Source organism: Prionailurus bengalensis, chromosome A3, assembly GCF_016509475.1.
Source record: "Prionailurus bengalensis isolate Pbe53 chromosome A3, Fcat_Pben_1.1_paternal_pri, whole genome shotgun sequence".
Taxonomy (NCBI): Eukaryota; Metazoa; Chordata; class Mammalia; order Carnivora; family Felidae; genus Prionailurus; species Prionailurus bengalensis.
This window is the reverse complement of record NC_057354.1, coordinates 11,482,626-11,500,756: the sequence shown is the minus strand read 5'-3', so window position 1 is coordinate 11,500,756 and position 18,131 is coordinate 11,482,626. Positions and strand designations below refer to the sequence as shown.

At 53.7% G+C, this 18,131-nt stretch overlaps 2 long non-coding RNA genes across 2 annotated transcripts; one reads left to right on the top strand and one right to left on the bottom strand.

Moving 5' to 3' along the window:
* The first annotated feature begins 6,952 nt into the window (after window positions 1-6,952).
* On the top strand, window positions 6,953-12,857 carry LOC122467277. Its single transcript, XR_006292879.1, has 3 exons — window positions 6,953-7,484; window positions 8,606-8,841; window positions 12,128-12,857. It is a non-coding gene; the product is annotated as an uncharacterized LOC122467277 (long non-coding RNA).
* Window positions 12,858-15,054: 2,197 nt separating this feature from the next.
* Window positions 15,055-16,428, bottom strand: LOC122466932. Its single transcript, XR_006292789.1, has 2 exons — window positions 16,088-16,428; window positions 15,055-15,248 (listed from the first exon to the last, which is right to left on the bottom strand). It is a non-coding gene; the product is annotated as an uncharacterized LOC122466932 (long non-coding RNA).
* Window positions 16,429-18,131: the final 1,703 nt, after the last annotated feature.

Here is an 18,131-nt window from a genome sequence, read left to right as displayed (position 1 = left end):
ACAGGTAAGCAAAGAGAGGGCCAGAGAGGTTATGAGCCGTAACCAAGGCCACAGAGCTAAGAAGTGGTGAAGCAGGGGTTTGAACGTGACTCCCTCTGCCCCCTTAGCATGAGCTCTGCAGTCACAAGGCTGAAATGCTAACAGCTTGCATTTTGTTGAGCACTTACTTTGTTACGCGTATGAACTAACATTAAACTTGACCTCGAACGTATGAGACAGGTGCTATTTTCTCCCCGGTTCACACGTGAAGAAAGAGGCTCAGTAACTTACGCAGGGTCACAGGGCTAGGAGTTTGCAAAACCAGCGTTCAGACTCGGGTGCTCTGGCTCCAGAGTCCATGGTCTTGAACCAGAATGCTCTGCTGGAGACAGTGAGCGGGGACTGAATGCCTGGCACACAGTAAGTGCCTCGGGATGCGTTGACCCTTTTCGAAGAGCGTGTAGAGACAAGCCGCACTGAGGTCTCGCTTGAGAATTCGCTCCTCCCTCATTTCCAACCCCTTCGTGTTGGGCCCACTTGCCGAGGACAAGCTGCCCGTGGGCCATTTTCCCCCTTCTTCCCCTCCCTCCGGGAAAATTCTGCACGGCACCCACTGGTCACGGGGCTTGTGGCCAGAGGGCTGGCTGCAGCAGTGTTTGGCCAGGTTATCGGGTTTCGTGGTCAGCCACCTTCGCCCCTGACCAGAGCCGTCTTTCCAAAACAGAACATTCAGTCACCGCCTGTCCCTGTGCTCAGCTGTCCTTGTGCCCCTGACCTCGCTTCCTGCCCACCCGCTCGGGGTTTTTCCCAGTATCCTTGTCTCTTACTGACATCTCACGAAGATGACCCGAGCGTAGAAAAAAAAGAGAAACGGGCCAAGAGACACTGAGAGATTCCCAAGACCAGTTAGTATCTGACCGTGAAAGACAGACAGATAATGAAAGAAACAGAACGAGGAGACAGGGACGGAGATGGACAGACAGGTTGCCCCAGAGAATACCCTGCGTCTCCCTGTGTCCCCGGCCTTGGCCCTCGATCCACTGAGTCACGACCTTCCCCCAAAGCCGTGGCACCTTCTCCCACCTCCCCCTGCCCCCTGAGGCCAGCAGGTCACTGGAGAGACACCCTACCCGCCCCTCCCTCACCCCCATTCACAGTCCCTCACCTAACTAACTCCTGTTCATCCCCCTTCCTCCAGGAAGTCCTCCCTGTTTCTGCAGGCCCCAGTTGCTGTTGTTTGTTTATGGGTGTGTCTGTCTCACTGGAACGTCAGCTCCTTGAGGGCAGGGACTCCGTCTTCCTTGCTCACCCAGCACAGCACCTGACACTTTGGCTGAATCAAGTATTAAGCCAGCTTCTCGTGTGTCACCCGGAAGAAGCCTTCCCTGATAGCACTCCTCACTGTCTGCACTTCATTGTGTGGCCACTTGATTCAGGGTCTGTGTCCCCTCTGGTCCCAAGAAGGCAAGGCCTGTGGCTGCTCTGTTCACCCTTGATTCCCCAGTGCCTGGAACGGTGCTTGGAACTGAGTAGGTATTCAGATACCGGTTGGGTGAATGAATGAGCGAATGAGTTAATCGCTAGACTTGTTATCTGGAGGTTTCGATGCTTGTGTTTTAACCCACTGGAATCCAGCTCAAATTCTCCCCGTGACCATTCACATCAAACCCTGAGCCCTTCCTAAGGCCTGGGAGGTCCCGCGTGATCCGGCCCCTGCCTCCCAAGTCCAGCCTCACCTCTGCCCCTCCCCTCCCCCTGGCACCAGTGTCTCTGTTTCCCCAGGGCACCGTGCACGGCTGGACACTCTCAGCCACCCCTTCACACCACACCATCAGTCATGTCAGCAGAGTTGGTTTTTTCTGTAAACAAGAGTCCCTAGGAGAATGGGGCACATTCGTACAAACAACCTCAATGTCACCAGTGGACCTTGGTCACTGCGGGACAGTCTCCAAGGTTCGTCCGGCTAGCTGTCCAGGGCCTTGCCCTAAGACAGGGTCTGAGTCCCAGCCTCAGAAGGGCTGCCCGAGGGGCGCCTGGCTGACTCAGTCGGTTAAGCGTCTGGCTTCGGCTCAGGTCACGATCTCACAGTCTGTGGGTTCGAGCCCCGTGTCGGGCTCTGTGCTGACAGCTCAGAGCCTGGAGCCTGCTTGGGATTCTGTGTCTCCCTTTCTCTCTGCCCCTCCCCTGCTCATGCTCTGTCTCTCTCTGTCTCTCTCTCAAAAAGTAAATAAACATTAAAAATTTTTTTAAATAAAAAACAGGGGGGCTGCCCGGGTGGGAGGGAGGGGGTCTGCGGGGGCCCCTGAGTCTGACCTTCACGTTCTGCAGAAGGGGAGAAAGAAGCCTGCGGGGATCCCAGGGAGTGGGGCTAACTGGTAGACCCCAGCTGATCCTTGAGGCTCAGACCAGGACCCACTTTCCCCCCCAGGAAGCTCCCCAGGCCACGTCCTTGCTTCTTTGGGTTCCTCCTCACACCCTGAAAGCAGCTTACATCACAGCCTGTGGAAGCTCTCTACTGGACCGTGCCCCTAGTGGACAAGAGAAATAAAGCTTCTGTATCTCGATATCCCCACAGCCAAGGTCTGCCATGTGGGAGGCATCAGCAAACATGTGCAGACGAACAAAACTGTTATTGAATAAGCACTTCCTGTCTAGGCACATATTTACTGTCTCTCCACTAGGATGGGAGCCCAAGGCCCGTCTCCTTTATCTTTGTTCCCCAGCATCTAACACCGCTTGACACGTAAGAGGCAGCAGGGAACGGGTGTGGAACAAATGAATGAACAAGCCCTTCCTCCCATCCATCAGAGCTGCCTCTTGCGCTGGGAGCTCCAGGAGGTCAAGGAGCAAATCTGATTTCTAGTGCCTCTGAGCCCAGCCTAGGGCTTAGCACAAGGGAGATGCTCGGTGGGTGTTTGTAGATGGATGGAGGGAGGGAGGGATGGGCTGGTGGGGATTGGATTGACTGATCAATGGAAGAATGGAAGGCTGCCTGGGGTGATGAATGGGATAGGTGCATGGAAGTGTGGGTGGGTGGATGGGCGGCAGATGGATACATGGAGAAATGGAAGATGTGTGGATAGACTAGCGTCCAGGTTGAGAGTGTGGGAAATGGTGCTTTCTACGCCCTGCCCCCTCCACGCACGCACGAAGCCGCCATTTTAGAAGAGCTAAAATGGGTCCAAAGAATGACTCAGCTAGAGTTTCCAAGTGAAAGGTATTGAGGAGAAAAGATGGGAGAAGAAGGAACCTCTGAGCCTCTGAAACGTGCAAGCGAATCCCTGTAAGTTGGCCATGCTTTCTTGCACGTTCCCGTTCCTTCTTGAAAGCCTGCCGTAGGTAGCGCCCCCGGGGTTTGGTCTGGAAGTGGAAAGAAGTTTCCGATGTGGACTCTGATCCTGGGCTGCTCCCAGTGTGGTCAGCGAGTCAGACATACGCCCCTTCAGTGGGTCCTCTTGTTGTAAATGGGGTCTACTGACTCCTTTGCTGTGTGACTTCAGGTGATTTACCTGACTTTTCTGAATCCTGGTTTGCTCGCCCTGCTTTGTAGGGTCGTGGTGAGCCCGTGCTTATGAGTCAGGTCTGGACTACGGTAGGTGGCTGGTAAACAGTAAGCCGGGCCTCCGTGCGTGATGCTGACTGAACTTCTCAACTTTCCCATCTCTTCCCGTCAACTCAATGCAGTCGCCCACAGTGAGGGCCATGAACCAGTGAGGGGATCAGACTGAGACGTCCAGGATACGTGGGTTCAAACCCAGCCTCCCCCGCTGCCCAGCTGCCTGGTTTCACACGACCCCCTTGCCCTGTCCGAACCTCAGTTCCCACCCCTACCTCTCCGGCCTCCTGGCTGTCGCGCCTGCATCCGGCGAGAGAGGCTGAGAAAACGAGTTTTCTGGCATCTACCTCGGGGAAGCGTGGGCTCCTAAGGTGGGTGCTGTCCCCCCAGATCTGCTCTGAGACACAGAGCAGGGTGCAGGGAGGTCTGGAACTGCAGGCGGGAGATATCGGCTTCTCACCCCATCTGGAGGAGAAGCGTCATCCCATCGTCCCCCGCGATGGCACCGTCCTACCTACTTATGTGTGCAACGGTTTATAGTCCGTGACTTCACTCCCTTATTGTCACTTATTTTCTTGTCTGTTCTCCCAGCACTGATGATTGTCAACTCCGTGAGCGGCAGGCCTTTATCTTGATCACTTCCGTGTCCTCAGGGCCCAGTCAGGCACATAGTTTGTGTTAAATAAATGGTTGAGTAACTAAATGGATAGATGATTGGATGGATGGATGGACAGATGGATGGATGGATGATTGGATAGATAGTTTGATGGATGGGTAGGTAATGGATGATGGATGGTTGGATGGATGGATAGATGACTAGCTGGACACATTAGAATCAATTGAAGAGCTTAAATGGCTCCCCCCCCCCCCACACACACACGTGCCCCAGCCCTGCTCCAAAAATAAAAATCAAAGCCAACACTTAATGAGTGCTTACTGTATACCTGGCCCCATGGGCAGCCTATGATGTAGGGCATTTCACTGAACCTCCCGGCCACCCTCTGAGCTAGTCACTAATACTAATCTTTCTTTTTTAGCGGACAAACCTGAGGCTCAGAGAGGCAGCCGCTGACCCCAGGTCCCACAGCCAGGAGGAGGAAGAGCCAAGGTTCAAGTCAAGATGTGTTTGGTTCCAGAACCAAGCTTGGTCTCACCGGGCCAGCGCTGCCCAGGTGATTCTGATAATCGGCCAGGTGGAGAACCCCTGAGCGGGGCAGTGAGTTCTGGGAAGAGTGTGCTGGCTTTGGGGCCAGCCGACGCCTGCACCGCCTTGCGGCCTGCCTCCTCCTCATCTCTGACACGGAGGGGGTAGCACTCCCTGCCCCGCCCCCCGGGTTTCAGGAGCGGGGAATGAGCTGAGCAGCGTGCCCACCAGAGAGCAAGCTCTGGGGACACGTCCTGCAAATCCCACAGGTACCAGCAGCGGCCACGCTGTTAGTCCCCGGACTGAGGGCCGGGGGCCACCCTGCTCCCTCTCCCAGCTCCTGGGGGGAGAGACAAGTCCCCGGCTTCCTAGCATAGAGCTTGAGGTGCGCTGCAGAAGACCCCTCGGGGACAGTCGGAGGCCACAGCGTGCGGGTGCAGCGCGGGGGTGCTGTGGCAAAGTCCTGCCCAGAAACCCGTCCCGCACAAACACGCGTGTCCACAGGTATGCGACACAGCTGACCCCTGCCGTGCAGCTCACGACAGCGAAAGCCAGGAAACAAGCCTGATAACGGTAACAGCTGATGTGTGTTTACAGCAGGATTTCTCAGCTCAGAACTATTGACACTCGGACCGGATCACTCTTTGCAGCGGGAGTCTGACCCGCGCATTGTAGACTGTTAGCATCCCTGGGATCGGTAGCACAGCCCCCCGTCCCGGTTGCCACGTGTCCCCTGGGGGGCGAAACCCCTCCCCTGGCGGAGAAGCTGGGCTCCACAGCTTGCTCTGTGCAGGGCCCTGGTGCACACACTTCAGGGAAGCCGCCTCCTCCTGCAGCCCCTCCCAGCTGGAGACGGTTCCACTGTGCAGAGGTGAGATTAGCGGTTTGGCCAAGGTCGGGGCGCGGACGCTCCAGGAGCGCTGTGATCTGAACCTGTGACAAGTCCCAGGCCCCTCTCTTCCGAGCCAATTTTTGCGGGTTCCTTGGGCGTTCCCCCGGTCCCAATCATGTTGTCTGGGACTGGATGTCGTCTCATTTCTGCTTTTCCCATCTGGCTGCCTTGGCACGTGCGAGAACAGACTTGCGGGGCACGAATACTGGCTCGAGCAGATTCTGTGACGTGCGCAGCATTGTTTCTTTTAGGAAGTTAAATTTGCTCAATTATCCATGGCCTGGAAAATGCAGAATACAAAGAAAAAAATAAAATGTCCCGCCGGACTTCCCACAGAGGCCCACCTTTTAGCAGCTTCTTCCTCTGAGTAGCTCCCTCTGTTTTGAAGTTTTGTCACAAAGTTGCAGTCTCGCGATATATACAACTGCGAGTCCTGCATTCCCCAAACTGCGAAGCTGGGTTTTTTTTCGTGTTGTTACAAAATCCTCTTGGACGTTATTTGTAATTGTTGCCGATTGTGGCAGAGACCCCAGTTTCTCCTCCATTGCCCTGACCTCTCCCTCTTCTTTCATAATAGAAATCTCAAGTTTTAGCTGGGCACGTGGCCACCCAGAAGAAAAAAAAAAACTACGTTTCCCAGCTGTGTCCATGTGACTCAGTTCTGGCCAATGAGACATAAGTAACTTTTAAGTAGTGTCCTCAGGGCGAGGGTGCCTGCTCTTCTTCCTATCCTCCTTGCTGCCTGGAATGCAGATGCGATGGCCAGCATCTGAGTGGCCATCTTGGGCCATGGTGGCGCAACAAGAGAAAAGACATGCAAATCCCTGATGAATTTATGACAACACCCTACCAGCCCTGGACTGCCGCCTCCACACTTCTTTTATATAAGGGAGAAACAAACTTCTGTTTCATCTAAGCCCCTGGCATCTTGGGCTTTTAGCCGCTCAAAGAGGAACCTAATCCTGAGTATTGCACTAATATTTTGCTGGAGGAGTTGTCTCTAATTCTTTTAGGAATTACCACCTAATTAGCTCAACCGTTCCCTGGTCATTGAGCATTTAGGTAGTTTCTGACTTCCTGCTACTCATAGCCATTATCCCAGGTGGGCCCCCGAGTCAGGACGGCAGGCTACACAGCCAGGTACGAGCTGCCCAGGGAGCCTGCTTTGTTGCTGAGGACCCTCCCACTGCATCTGCTAGGTGCACGGTGCGTTCTCCTCCACACCTCCCCTCCTGTCCTTCTCTTCTGTTTTTAATGTTCACTTATTTATTTATGAGAGAAAGAGAGGGAGAGTATGAGCAGGGGGAGGGGCAGAGGAAGACAGGGGGACAGAGGATCCAAAGCAGGCTCTGCACCGACAGCAGAGAGCCTGACACGGGGCTCGAACTCGGGAACCGTGACATCGTGACCTGAGCTGAAGTCAGACGCTTAACTACCTGAGCCACCGAGGCGCCCCCCCCCACCCATCTCTTCTAACGGCACATCTCAAGGAGCCCTGTCTCCCTGGTGAAGGCCAAACCCCACGCCTGCCCCAAGTTGCAAGGGAGGCTGGGAAAGTGAGTTTTCTGGCATCTCCCTCCGGGAGTGTGGCCACTAGGGAAGGAGTTTCCCTGAAGCGGGTACGCAAGGTGAGGTGTGGCCAGAAAGCAGGGCGAAGCTGAGCTCACTAGGCAAAGACCCGCCAGGCTGGGGAGGAGTACAGAAAGCTTTCTGCCATCACTTTTGATTTGTCCTCCTCTTATCCCGAAAGGACAGCAGGCAGAACTAAAGAGGACCACTGGTGTCACCCTGGCAGTTTACCCAGCTCTGCAAGGGATGCGTCAGAGCCGGGGGCCCACGTCTATCAGAACGCAAGCCTGGTTCTCGCCCCTCGGCCCGCTACCCACAAGTCCACCTGGATGTCATTACCTGATGTAAGTACATCTCCCAGACCACTGAGCACATCCCTCAAGAGGAGGGCCCGTCTGCTTTACCCAGGGTAGTACTCCCAGCACCCAGACAGGCCCTGGCACACACTAGGTGCTCAAGAGATAAATCTTGAATGAATGAATGAATGAATGAATGAATGATGGCCATCAATCTTCAGCCTCGGAAGGAAGCTTGGAATCCGGAAATTAACATTTACTGATGCGGCCAGTATTTCCTGAGCACCTACAAGGCTCGCACCCTGTTTTAGGTCCTGGGGATACTGTAGGAGAGAAGGAAAACTAAGTTCCTTCCCTCAAAGTGGGGGAGATGAACAGTGAATAAGAAAACCCCAAAATACTGAGATAACTTAATAGGATAGGATAGGATACCAGATACTGATAAATGTTTTGTGAAGAAGTGTAAAACTGGATAAGAGATGCTAATTCAGAAAAAAATGGTTGCACAAGTACTCTCTGAGAAGGTGACACTTGATCAGAGGCCTGAAGTAGGTAAGCTGAGTAAATATCCGTGGGAAGCAAGGGAACACCCAGTGCAAAGGCCCTGAGGTACGAATGATCGAGGTGTGTGCTATTTGCAACGAGACAGCCAGGGAGGCAAGGGTTACACCATTTCCCAACTTCAACAAATCCACAGAGCCCTTAACGGTCGGAAACAGTGGGGTGGGGGTGGGATGAGTTCTTGACTCCTAAGCCTCTCTGGAAAAACATGATGTCGGGGGCGGACAGTAAATCTTGACTTGTCCCAGAAAACAATGGGCCCACAAAACCAGTGAAGTGTCAGGCTGAAAGTAAATGGCCGAAGGGCTGGGGCACAGGAGGATCATATGGAATTTGTTAACAAATCTGCTTTTGAAAAAGAATTTCCCAGTTAGGGGCAGAAGCTTCTGGCCAGCATCAAAAAGATGTTTATTGTGGTGTCTCCGTGTAGACATGAAAAATGGAGATTTGCTGTCTAGCTGGAGATGTGGGAAGATGTACCCAGTAGGTCAAGTAAAATAAATAAATAAATAAATAAGTAAGTAAAGAGGTCACGGGGTAGTGTCCTATATTGTACAATCCCTTTTGTAAACTCATTCATTCACTCATTTGGAAATTGTCCACTACAGGCCTACTGTGTGCCAGCACTCCGCTGGGTGTGGGGGACCCAGGCATGGCCGGCCCTGTCTCCTGGAACTCACGACACAGGGGGGAAGGCAGAGGGTCATCAGATCAGTACACAAATACATCATCACCAACGTGGGTCAGGGCTAAGAAGAAAAGATGCCTGGTGCCCAGACGTCAAGGAATAGAAGAAGCCTGCGAGGGTAGACTCCAGAATGTCGAAGGGGTCGTAAGATTTCAGGTAATTCTCTTTCCTTATGTTCCCTTTCCTTTTGATGGTCCGTATGTTCTCGTTTTTTGGTAACGTCATGCTTTGCGACTGCGTAAATTAAAGCACACAAACAAAACCCAGATGAAGAGAGGGGTTAGAAATCACGAGTCTAAAGGTGATTTGACACCAGGAAAGGAAGGAAGGACACACAAGAAACTGCCCACTGTGTTTGCTTCCGCAAAGGGGACCCGGGGGCTGAGGTGGGAAAGAGCCTCTCTCCTCGCTGGACACCCTTGGAACCTTTTGAATGTGCGTGTATGTTTTTTGAAAATGATAATAAAATAAGCCAAGATCTTTTGAAATGAAACTTCAAGTCAGGTTCTATTTTCATGAAAAGTGAAAATGCAGGCCGTAGCAGGATCTCAATATAAAAACATTAACTGAGCTGAATTTCCACGAAAATCTTAGAGTGGTTCTCTTTGGGTGACCTTGGTTTTTTTTTGTTTTGTTTGTCTTGTTTTGTTTTTTTCTCGGTACTTTTCTGTATTTCCTAGATTTAAAATTAGAAGAATAAAGGAGACAAGAGAAAAGGTGACTGTTCTCTGTAAACATGGTTTTGCTTCATCCCCGCCATTGCTGTCTAAGGCGTGTATGTTTATCATGCCCATTTGATAGATGAGAACACTGAGGTTCAACAGGTAAAGCCAGTGGCCCAAGGTCACACAGCTGGATCTGGGCGAGGCTGGTCTAACCCCGAAGTCTGTTTTTAAACCAGGGTGCTCAGATGCCCTTCAAAATGTCCTTCAAGGAAATGGCATTGCTTTGAAAATCCGAGGGGGAAAACCAAACAAACCAGACAAGAAATATTACATTTTTTAAGCCACTTATTCAAGCTCTGATGGGGCCTGAGACCAACTCGGCAGGGGCACTGTTTTCATTTCAGGCGGGGCACTCCTCCATCGTGCCTGGCTGTACCCCCATGACAAGTCCCTGCCCCTAAAACCCCAGCTGTGTCACCCACATCTGTCACCCGGAACCGCCCCTCACACCTCTCCGAACCTCCCCGGGTTGAGGAATGCTCGCTGGGACTGAGCAGGTGGGGTCTGGGTGAAGGAGGGGGATGTGAGAGGCCGCAGCCCCCCAGGCCCTCGGGCCAGGTGGCCACCAAGCGCCATCCGCTCTTGGGCCAGCTGAGGCCAGGCCGGGAGGACTGCAGCCGGGAGCTGGGAGCCGGGCGGGCGGCCACCGCAGTGGGGACCGGGAAGGCGTGCACTCCCTCCGCCTGCCCGGCAGCGGCCCGTGGCCGCCCGCCAGGCCCTGCCTGACGTCAGGCTCTGACCAGGGACATAATGTGCTGGCTGCAGGGAGACAGGGCCGCGAGGCGGGGCGGTCCGAGAGAGGCAGGCCAGGCGGGGAGAGAAGAGGAGAGAGAGAAACACAGGGAGAGAGCGAGGGGAGAAGCAGAGATGAGAAATACAGAAACAGAGAGAAGGAAACACACGCGCAGAGACAGAGACAGAGACAGAGAGACAGAGAGAGAGGGAACGACGGGGAAGGGGGCGGCGGGGCAGTGGGCAGGGCCGTGAGGTTAGCGTGGGAGACTCCAGACCCGGTGACTCAAGCCCTTGGAGCCTCTGGCTCCTTACCTGGGCAATGGGAGCCTTACTGGCTTGTGGAGGGGGCAGAGTGCCCTCCCCGATGGGGGCGGGGGGAGCCAATCCGCATAAAGTGTTTGGGCAGAGCCCTGCGCGTAGTAAGTGCACAAGAAAGTGGGGGTGACAGGAGAGGGGGTGGGGCAGGGAAGGAGAGATGCTGGAGGGAGGGAAGCGACCCCGTGAGAAACAGCCCTCCTTCCACAGGGACCCCTTTCCTGCGGCCGCCGAGCACCTCTCTTCCCACCCCGTTCATGACTCGGGCAGCAGGCCACCAGCACAGACCTTGGCCTGGCCTTGCCTGTCTCGGGGCCCAGCCCCCTGTTTATGGGCTCAAGAAGGCCATGATCCCAGGGCCATCACGTCACCAAAGCCAAACAAGGCCAGGCCTGGTCACTGCGGGCCTTCCAGCCTCATCACCCCCTTTCCCAGCTTAATTATTAAATGGCCCAGCAGGGCTGAGGGGTTGAACCAGCTGGCCTCCTGGGTGTGGGCAGCTGTGCCTCTGTGTGCCCGTCAGTCAGGGGCACAGACCCCAGGAGGAACTTGCAAAGTGCCTTTTCTCTTGCTCCCACTTTTTCCAAGACCCTTCATTTTCCTCACCCCTCACCCTATTTGTCAGAGTTCCCGTTTATTGAGCACTTACTGTCTGCTGGGCATGGTCTTTAACCCTCCTGAGAGCCCCAAGAAAGGGAGTGCTATTATTATCCCATTTTTCAGATGAAGAAACTGGGCTCAGGGGTTGCAGTCCCTTGCCCGAGGCCACCTGCTAAGGAGTGGCGGAGCCAGGATTCCAGCTTGGCCACCCTCTTTTTTTTTTTTTTTTTTTTTAATTTTTTAACGTTTATTTATTTTTGAGACAGAGAGAGACGGAGCATGAATGGGGGAGGGTCAGAGAGAGAGGGAGACACAGAATCGGAAACAGGCTCCAGGCTCCGAACTGTCAGCACAGAGCCCGACGCGGGGCTCGAACTCACGGACCGTGAGATCACGACCTGAGCCGAAGTCGGACGCTTCACCGACTGGGCCACCCAGGCGCCCCGGCCACCCTCTTACCCAGACAGCAGCAGCTCCCATTCCCCGAGCAGCTGCTGAGCGCCGGGCCCTGTGCCAGACTCTGTGCCCACGTCACCTCTCAACCCCCAGGAGGGCCCTAGGAGGCAGCCGAGGACGACCTTGGCCCCCAGGAGACGTTAGGCTCTATCTGGGGACATTTGGGGCTGTCACGACTGGGGGGATGCTACTGGCCGTGGGTGGGATGGAACCCACGGATGCTGCTTAACTCCAACAGCACAGAATTATCTGGTCCCAAGTGTCCCCAGCACCGAGGTCCCCACCACAAGGTAAGCCCTGTTGTGCTCTCCATTTTACAGAGGCAGAAACTGAGGCACAGAGAGAAAGCGCCTCTTGCCCAGGTGGCCCCCTCCGTGCTCCCGCTCTCCATCAGAAGAAGCCACTGCTGCTCCTGGTGGCTCCTGTCCTCAGGAGACCCCTGGCTCTCTTCTGGGCCCTCATGAGTCCTTGCTTGCCTAGTATAGATGATGCCTCACCAACTTTTGACATCTGAAGGCAGTGTCTTAATCATTGACTAGGAAGATAAATCAAACCAAAAAGTCACTGGGAAGGTCAGAATGCCTTTAAATGAACGTGTATTTTATTCACAGCAGCGTTGAGGGACATTTGAAATTGGCAACCCACGGATTCACGGAGCAAGTCTTTTCTGAGCACCTACCGTGTACCAGACCCCGTCCTTGGTGCTGAGGTCCAGCAGAGGAGCACGAGCCCCTCCTGGGTCGTCAGGAGCTAACACTCTAATGGGGGAAAGTGGACCATAAACAGGAAAGAAGACCAGGGTCATTTCAGACGGTGGCAAATGTGGCTGTTACAGAGAGGTGTCCGAGAGGGGCTTTCTGAGGAGGTGAAGCCTGAAGGGTGACAAGGAACCAGCCTTGGGAAGAGGCAGAGTGAAAGGTTCTAGGTAGAGGCAACAGTGTGTGCAAAGGCCCTGAGGCAGGAGTTTGCATGGACCGTTGAGGCACAGCAGGGAGGCCTGTGGCTGGAGCCAGGTGAGGGCGCAGGAGAGGAAAAGGAGACGAGGTAGAAGATGTGTCAGGGCTTTGCATGTACTTGGGGGGCGGGGGGGGGTGTCAAGGGGGTATTTTGAGCAGAAGGGACACAGGTTAGGTTCTAACAGGATCCCTTTAGAGGCAGTGGTCGGCTGAATGATGTCCCCCAAAGCTGCCCACATCTTAATCCCCCAAACCTGTGAATGTTAACTTTCTTAGGCAAAAAGGAATTTCACAGCTGTGACTTAGTTACGGAGCTTGAGGTGGGAGATTGCCCTGCATTATCTGAGTGTGCTCAGTAGAATCAGAGGAGTCCTTGTAAGATGGAAGCTGGTGGGGCGGGGGGTGGGCGGTGAGGGGGCGGCACCCGAGTGGCTCAGTTGGTTAAATGTCCGACTTCCAGCTTCAGCGCAGGTCATGATCTCCCAGTTCATGAGTTCTAGCCCCGCGTCGGGCTCTGTGCTGACAGCTAGAGCCTGGAGCCTGCTTGGGATTCTGTGTCTCCCCCTCTCTCTGCCCCTCCGCCGCTTGTGCGTTCACTCTCTCTCTCTCAAAAATAAATAAATACACATTTTTTTTTAAATGGAGGCTGAGGGAGGGAGGTTTGACTACAGAAGAGGAGAAGGCGGGGAAAAGAGAGAGAGAGTGACAGAAACAGACTGGAGGGACACACTTAGCAGACCTAAGGAAGGGGCCACAAGCCACGGAATGCAGGTGATCACGGGAAGCTGTGAGAAGCAAGGAAACATCATCTCCTGGAAGCTTCCAGCAGGAACCGGCCCTGCCAGCACCTTGACTTTAAACCCATCAAGACAGATTTCAGACTTCTGACCTCCAGAACTGTAAGAGAATACATGTGTGTGGTTTTAAGCCGCGAAGCTTGTCATAATTTGTTACCGTGGCCAGAGGAAATGAATGTGGGTGCTGTGTGGGGGACAGCCCCGGGAGGGTGAGGCCGGAGCAGGGGGCCCGGCTTGGAGGCTACTGCAATGGTCCAGGCAGGAAATGAGCAGGGACCCAAGGAAGGGGAGGGATCCGAGGGAGACTCCAGGAGCCAGAACGGGCAGCTTTGCTGACGGACTGGACACTTAGCGGGCAGGAAGGAGAGAGCCAGGGTCTCTGGCTCCCTCAGTCATCCCCTGGCCGGGGCCCGGGATGGAGAGCTGGCCCCGCGTGGCTCCTGCTCTAAGGGAGGATTCAGCTGCACGAGGCCCAGGAATAGTTACAAGGTGATGGGAGGGACCGGGCTCGGCTGCCCCAGGACCTTTCGTCTTACACCCTTCAGGCCTCTGCCCCGGTGTCCCGGCTTCAGAGAGGCCTCCCTGACCACCCTGTCTCAGAGAGCCCCTCCTGCTCTCTCTCCCTCCCCCTGCTTTAGTTTGCTCTGTGTATCTTCCTGTCACTCTGTGTGCTACCTGTCTGTTTCTTTGCTGGCTGGCTTCCGTGCTCCGTGGTCGGCCCATGAGAAGGACTCCATCCAACTTCTCCAGCACCGACACGAGTGTGTGCAGTGAATGAACGAATCCCCATTTTCCAAGAGGGACACTAAGGAAAGCTATAGCAAAGGAAGCGACACTCTCAGGGTCACGCGGTTGCTAAGTGTGGGGTCAGGATCTGAACCAGGACGCAAATTCCAAAGTTTGCGTAAGTAGCCTACCTCCCAACCCCAGTGAGGCTGCCTGCAGTCCGGGAATTTCCACTCTGTGGGTATAGTGCTGGTTCCCTCCTGAGGTTTCAGACGTCTTTAGTACAGCACCTCGGGGCACCCGACCTGGCCCGGGGTGTTAGTAGGTAGGGAAACTGAGGCTCAGAGAGGCTGAGGTCTTCCCCGAGGTACACAGCTTGCGAGTGGCAGAGCTGGGATTCAGCGCCCACCAGTCCCTCAGTTGGGATCCTCTCTCTCACATTTCCAGGGTGCTCTGGCCCCTGAGAAATAAGGCAGAGCAGGTATAGCCCCTACCGCCCATTGTCCAGGCCAAGCCTGGAAGAAGCCTGGCAAAATACCTCAAGTTGGGAGCTTCTAGAAATGAGGGTTGGGGGATAGGATCTGGGGCCCTGCAGGCAAACCCCAGCTCTGCCTCTCCTCTGCTGTGTGGCCTCAGGGAAGGGGCCTCCCCTCTCTGGCCCAGGGTTCCTCCTGTAACTCCAGCTGAAACTCTGGACAGGGGCCTGGGTGGCTCAGTCGGTTCAGCGTCCAACTCTTGGTTTTGGCTCAGGTCGTGATCTCACGGTTCGTGAGTTCGAGCCCCACATCCGGCTCTGTGCTGATGGTGTGGAGCCTGCTTCGAACCCTCTGTCTCCCTCTCTCTCTGCCCCTCCCCCACTCGCACTGCCTCTGTCCCTCTCAAAATAAATAAATACACTTAAAAAAAACAACCCTCTGGACAAAGTAGATAAAGACATATCGAGCACATTTTAAGATAAAAAGACGCAGCATGTACTCTAGCTGACGTTTTGCAGTAGAGCATACTGTTAGGACATACAAGTATAGTCAAAATAACATATAATAAATTGAATTTTAAAAATCAACAATAAACAAAAGAGTTTATTTTTCTCTCGTGTGAATGAAGTCCAGATGTAGGCAGTTCAGGGCTGGTTTGAAGACTCCACAAAGCTCTCAGTGTCCCAGGCTCCTTCCTGGTCACAACTCTGCCATCCTTAGGGTGTGGCCCTCCTCATGATCCAAGGTGGAGGCCACAGCGCCAGCCTTCTCGTCTGCCTTCCAGGTGGCAGGATGGAGAAGGAAAGATGATGCGCAAAGGGTGGGCCACAGCTAAATCTCTAGGAAGGATTCCAGAAACTGCCAAGCACACTCCTATTACAACCCATTGACTGGAACTCAAGTATATGGCTGCCCCTAGCTTCTAGGGAAGCTGGGGAAAGCTGTCTGTATTCTGCATGGCCATGAACTCAGCCTAAGGTTGATCAAACATTTGTAAATAAACGAGATAATTTTAGACAGCGACACATGCCGTGAAGGAACACAGCAGGGCAAGCTGAGGGAGAACGGGTATGGGAAGGGTCTGTCCCAGGCCACAGGGCTGGGACCTGAAGGACAGGAAGGCCTGGGGGAGAGCATTCCAGGCACCAGGAACAGAAAGTGTGTGCCTTGAGGCAGGAACAAGCCCGGTGTGGTGAAGAAACAGGAGGCCAGTGGAGCTAGGGTGGGGGTGTGGGTATGGCCTGGAGCAGCGGAGCTCAGCTGGGCTAGACCCCGGGGGAAGCTGTGAGGCCCAGCGTGGCATCTGGGACTTTTTTTCCAACTACGGTGGGGAGACACTGGAGGGCTGAGGCTGAGAAACGAGACCTGATACGATATCCCTTTGAGAGGAAGCTGAGCTCCCGAGGCCTGTGACATTTACCTGGAACCCTTCTGAGAGCTTATCATTCGGTCATTCAGTCATTCAGTGAACGGGCTGTGGTGGCCGGAATGGCCCTCCCAGTCTCCGCTCTCAGGAGAAGGGCAGACAGATCCAGCAACAGAGCACGTCAGATGCAGCCCACAGATGGCACTGAGCGCTTTGAGGGAAAGATGAACAGGACCACAGGAGGGCCTACCTTTGCTGGAAGAACAGAGAAGGAGGTGATCTTTGAGCCGAAATTTGAACCAGCCGGAAGCATTATCTTGGTGAAGCCTGGAGAAAGGGAGAGAACATTCCAGGTGGAGGGAACAGCCTGTGCACAGTCCTGGAGAGGCAGGAAGAGAATTGCGTGTTCGAGAAATTCACCGGTCTCTGGCCTGGCAAGAGGGAGGTGGGTGGGAGAGGTCAGCAGAGGTCAGATCTCAGAAAGCCAGGAGGAGGTCTCCAGGCTTGCATGTGCTGGGCAGGATGATTTATTAAGCGCTCTGACCCCAAATCCCTGGGATGGGCCTGTGGTCGGATCCAAGACAAGCAGGGGCCTTGCTGTCCTTGGAGGGTGTTTACAGGCTCGCTGATGACACAGGCTGCTCCCCTCCTGTGGCTTGCAAGTCACCGGGCACTAGAGGCAGGTCTGTTCCCTTGCTCTCAGCCCTGACAGTGCCTCTGACTCAGCCTCCTGCCACAGCCACCCCTCCCATCACCGCCGAGGCCACCACCTCACCCTTCATCCCTCCCTGCTAAGGCTCCACAGGACTGCATGACCCTGGCACTCGGAAGAGATTCTCCAGCTCCAATCAAACCTACCCATTTCACAGAGGGAGAAACTGAGACCCCCACAAGGAAGAGGCCCTTCCCCCAATGTCTCACTCCAAGGTTGGAAGGGAGCCAGGGCCTCGTCCCAGGCCTCCTGACACCTGACCCTAAACCTCTTTTAAAAAGAAGAAGAAGAAGGGGCGGAGGGGGGAGGAAGTGGAAAAGAAGGAGGGAGGGAGAAAGAACTTGAAAAAGTAACATTTATTTATTTTTTGAATCCTAATCGCCATTTATTAAACATGTAATGGATATCAGACACCGTGTAAGCTCCAAACATGAATGATCTTAATTAATTTCCATAAAGCTTTAAGGGACAACTATTTTCCCTCATTTGACAGAGGAAGCTCAGCTTAGAGAGATCAGATAACTTGCCCAAAGTCACCCAGTTAGTGTCAGAGCCAGGATTTGAACCCAAGGACTGTGACTGCAATGCCTTGTGATTTTAATCATTACAGTTTTGGGTTTTTTTACATTTTTAAAAATTGTATTTAAATCCAAGCTAGTTAACATATAGTGTAATAATGGTTTCAGGAGTAGAATTTAGGGATTCATCACTTACATAGAACACCCAGTGCTCATCCCAAGTGTCCTCCCGAATGCCCATCCCCCATCTAGTCCGCCCCTCCCCCACCTCCCCTCCAGCAACCCTCAGTTTGTTCTCTGTATTGAAGAGTCTCTGATGGTTTGCCTCCCTCTCTGCTTTTATCTTATTTTTCCTTCCCTTCCCCTAGGTTCATCTGTTTTGTTTCATCTGTTTGTGAAATCATATGATAAAAAGTAACGGTTAAATGGAACTTAGCGTGAGCCCTTCCCAGGGAAAGGAAAGAGACTGGCCTCCAGTCCCTTGGTCCCAGGCAGTGACTTTACCTCTGTAGCTTGTTCTGTGGAAACCTCACAGCTACACAGTGAGATGGATGGGTATGATTACGTCTTCTAAATGGTTTAGAAAACAGAGGGGCACCTGGGTGGCTCAGTCGGTTGAGGGTCCAACTTCAGCTCAGGTCATGATCTCACGGTCTGTGAGTCCGGGCCTCACATCAGGCTCGCTATTGTCAGCATGGAACCTGCTTTGGATCCTCTGTCTCCCTCTCTCTCTCTCTCTCTCAAAAATAAAGGCAACATTTAAAGATGGTTTAGAAAACGGAGAGCCTCTGCAATCCACTTGTCATCACAAAGCAGTCATCTGGAAGGGGAGAGATTCGAACCTAGGTCTGGCTGCAGTTCCTGGCCCCCAGCACTCCCCACTTGCCAAAGTTGCCTCTCCTCTGCTCCCCTCCTCACAGGGTTGCAGGCTCCTCTTTCAAAGCTACACAGCAGAGACTTTTCCTGGCTGTCCACAAGCCTACAGATATGTTTCCTTTGGCCCGTGTGGCATTTTAATAAAATCAGAGCCAATGTTCACAAATCAAGGGATTTTTACATGAAAA